This window comes from Nanorana parkeri, unplaced genomic scaffold (genome assembly GCF_000935625.1).
Source record: "Nanorana parkeri isolate BGI_ZX_2015 unplaced genomic scaffold, ASM93562v1 scaffold128, whole genome shotgun sequence".
Taxonomy (NCBI): Eukaryota; Metazoa; Chordata; class Amphibia; order Anura; family Dicroglossidae; genus Nanorana; species Nanorana parkeri.
Window position 1 is genome coordinate 1608922 of NW_017306396.1, and position 4202 is coordinate 1613123.

General features: G+C 45.2%; 1 protein-coding gene across 2 annotated transcripts in view; it reads left to right on the forward strand.

The window, feature by feature from the left end:
• The first annotated feature begins 3126 nt into the window (after positions 1 to 3126).
• The window catches only part of UPF2 (UPF2 regulator of nonsense transcripts homolog (yeast)), a 53265-nt gene continuing 52189 nt past the window's right edge, over positions 3127 to 4202 (forward strand). The window contains exon 1 of one of the 2 annotated variants that reach the window (XM_018553743.1): positions 3127 to 3181. The gene's annotated coding sequence lies outside the window, so the exon portion shown is untranslated. Of the gene's footprint in view, positions 3182 to 3258; positions 3374 to 4202 lie in introns of those variants that run through there. The other variant, XM_018553744.1, reaches the window with a different exon arrangement.

Genomic DNA, 4202 nt, shown 5'->3' on the forward strand with positions numbered 1-4202 from the left:
CACACCGGCCCGTGCGGCATTCGTCTTCCGAGCACGCCACCAACCCGCTGACAATCGAGCGATTTTCGGCATGTTTTCCAACATGCTCGGGAGACGAAAGACGTGCAACCGTACAGTAGAAACGGTCGCACGCTGCCCATACACCTGCCGATTATCGTATGATAATCGGCAGGTGTATGGGCACCTTAAAGGAGAATTATGAGGTGAGTGCTTTTCACTCACCTCATAGTTCTAGCCGACCTGTGACAATGAGACTGTCACAGGTCGGCTCAGTAGATCGGGAGGTGAGCGAACACATACCGGGTTTGCTCGCCTCTCGATCCTGTCACAGCTCTCTGCCGTGACAGGGGGAGGGGCTGGATTCCCCTCTCCGATCTGCCAGCGCTGACTGGCGGAACGGACGGGGGAGGGGGCTGGTACAGCTGGCTCTGCCTCTAGATAGGCAGAGCCAGCTGTCACTCACGCAGCTGGGCGGATCCCGTCATCTACGTCGGGATGCGCTCCGGCTGCGGCGTCTCAGTATACCGCGAGCTGTAGCTGTATACTGAGCTTAGGGTAACGGGAGGACGCTAGTTTGTGTCCTCCCATTACCCTAAGGAGAACTATGGGGAAAAACACTGACCCCATAGTTCTCCTTTAAGTCTGATATGTGCGAGATGTACTCTAGGAAAAGACAGACATATACAGGAGGCAATATTCCAGGCAGTTAAAAAGTCCTTTGCAGACACAGCTACCTCAAATACTTTAACCCACATGAAGCAGCAGAAGTGCAATGTGACTCTTCAGAAACAGGCCTAGGGGCCACAATAATGCGAGGAAAAAAGCCTAGCATCTTTGAAAGCAGAACTCTAACAACTACAAAACAGGGAGGCACAGATTAAGAAGGAACTACTAGCAGTAGAGTTGGGATGGAGGAATTCCACCAATACACTTATAGATGGACATGTAGTGGTGATTCAAATCATAAACTACTGGAGAGTATTACAAAGAAGTCACTATTAAATCATCCAAAACCACTGCAGAGCATGCACTATATAGTCGCCGGATTGCTTGTAGCGATCAGCGGAGTGTGCTCTCCCCACCCACCCCGCGGCTACCCTGGGCTCCACTGTCCCCTGTGCGGGCCTAGTACTGGCACAGTGGATCTCCCCACATCGATCGGAGAGAGATCAGCAGGCTTCTAGCCGCTAATTTTTCCTCCGATCGCTGGACCCAGAAGTGATGTGTATTACATCACTTCCGGTGTCACTGTTTGCATTCTTCAGCTCTTAGAGCCAGAAGAAGAAGCTGGTGAAGCAGATCTCTGCTTCATCAGCTTCTTTGGGGTCCCTAGGTGACATTAGGGGTCTGAAAGACCCCTGATGTCTCCATAAAGAGGACCTGTCGCACCCTATTTGCTATTACATAGGGGGATTGTTATACCTCTATGTGTTTGCAATAAAGTTCATGTAAAAAAAATTTTAAAAGTGCAAAAAATCAAAGTAACATATAAAAAATGTTTTTAAAAATGCAAAACACATTTTGTTAAAGTCCCCCGCCCTCTACATGCACACGCATACATATGCAAACACGTGTCAGTGCATCTATGTGCAAAAACGAAAATTGCGCTACATATGTTGCATATCGCCGCAAACGTCAGAGTGAGAGCAATAATTCTAAGGCCATCACTCACTGTTAACACTTAACTGATGAACCTACCATGGTGGCGATTTATATATTGTGTCTAGCTCAGGGATTTCATAACTGCCGATACCATGAGTGCCTTCTATGCTCTAAGGCCCGGACGTGCTAAGCATCTGATTAATGGGACCACGGGGTTTTTTGTGCTGTATGTACGTCTTTTTGTTTCTGTTATTGTATCCATGTTCTTTTGTCTTTGTAAAAAATTCAATAATAACTTATTTCTGAAAAAAAAAACACTAAACTGATGAGCAGTAAGAGCTTTTAAAATGTCCCCTATGGGAAATTTGGGGTATTGTAGTTTTTTGCAGCTTCACAGGCGAGCGCAATTTTAAGGCTTGACATGTTTGGTATCTATTTACCTGATGTTACCCCGTCTGTTATATTTTACCAAAAAATTGGGTATTATATGATGTTTCTGTTCACTAAATTTTATTTTAGTATATTGTATACTAAAAATATTGGTTTGATAAACATTTGCGCAAATACCATGCAACATAAAAAATTGCAACTAGCATCTTTTTATTCTACAGAGCCTCTGCTTTCAGAAATATATCATTGTTTGGGGGTCTGAAGAAGTTTTCTAGCCAAAAATTCTGATTTTATCATGTGTTCAAATAATAAGAAATTGCTCCGGACAGCAAGTGGTTAAGTTGCGTGTTTTTGTGAGCACCATTGACACCATTCGTGTCAATGGACAAAACGCGCACAAAAATCGCAATGCGTGTTTTTCAAGCACATTCTATTGAATCTATGGGGCAAAATGCGCTGAAATCAGCCCCAAAGTAGCACATTTCGTGCGACAGGCGTATTTCTGCTTGCAACAAAAAACTGACATGTGCACAGGGGCCAGATAAATGAATGGGATTCCTGGCGTTGACTTGTTTGTCGCACTGATCGACGAGCGACGAACAGCTTAGGTGTGAATGGGCCCTTAAAGGGTACACAGTCCCCCTTGTATGCAAATACTTGAACCAAGTATAAGCCATTTGTATTATTATATTACATTAAAGAGAACATTTGGGTTTTCTGTAACTGGATATTCCCTTTTAGATTTGTATTTCTTCCGAACGTATAGTAATTTGGTTGTTCCAGGGACCAATCCCACGGTGACAGATTTCCGAGCACCGTTCAGTTGCTGCGAACACTCCAGTCCCTTCTAGAACCACCAACATTCCCCCTGTCACGTCTACTTTCCACCTGTATGTACTCTAGGAAAAGACAGTCACATGACAGCCCAGCTCCTCCCTTCATCTGCCAGAAGGGGACCTTCACTGTCTGTCCATTACACTGCCTGTCCATAATTATGTACACCATAACTAATAACACCAACAGAATTAATTACCCCACCGCTTTATTTCTCTGAGCTAAGCCGTAATAAAAATTCTGACTCCCGGTGCGATGTGTCCTGCACATTACCGACAGGCAGTTACGCGGTAGCCTCAGTGACGGGGGTCCTAGCGGTGGAGTCGTGCGGGGAGCAGAGTGTTTACAAATTGAGGTATACGACTCGGGGGTCGTGTCCTGTTCTATGTGTGTAATGTCAGTCACGGACAGGGTGGCGGTTGGTGTCAGCTGCTTTGCTGTGTACGGAGAGGTCGTCTAATACACAGCCCCGCTCTGCCACGGTTTACGGCTATGCTGTTTCCTGTCATCTCCTGGGCCGCACGAGTAGCTGCGGGGGGTGTGAGAGGTATGGTGAGGGTCATGTGTGGTCCGAGGAGTACGAGGCTGCTCCATGTATACATGTGTGGAGGAGAAGGGCGGCTGTGTGGAGGATGTTTGGGAAGTGTGACCGCTTTGTGACTTGTTTACTGTCAATATAAAATAATTTACTTTACTCAGAATGCGGCGTGTATTGAATGATTGTGGCCTAACCAGAAGTTTTGTTGGCTGTGCTTCCATGACTGAGCACATTACCCTAGTGCTGGTCTATTGGGGGGGCACAGTGATGGGCCATAGAGATCCACTGTAATCCTTCTGCCTAGAATAACCATGGACATGTCATGACAGCTGCCTGATGCAGTCATTTATGGACAGATCATTTAGTGATCTTGCTTTAAGCTGGCCTTATGTTGGTATATTTTCCTACAAACATGCAAAACATCTTGTCACAACTTTTGATAATGCCATCAGAGACTTGACGAATGCCATTTAAAATTTTGTTTGGTTTAACATTTGATGATCCTGTTCCTTTGACGACCCCCCCCCTATTTCTATAGTGAAAGCAGTTGTTAATTTGTCACCAATAACTATTAAACCATTTTTTCCAAACAAAATTCTTCTGGTGTATGGCCTGCCAGTGGCCCTCAAAGCTGATGTTGATCAGCATGTCATAAAAACATGAACGTTAAAACCCCCAACAGAAGCTGCATTGCCTGGATCATCCCACTGATAGTACATACATTGGTAAATGATAATACAAACAATAATTTGGAACAGTCATTAAAATTAAAGTGACCCTAAACACAGTAGTTAAGGTGACATTAAAGTCACATCCCCCCTCCCCCCCCCCCCCCCCC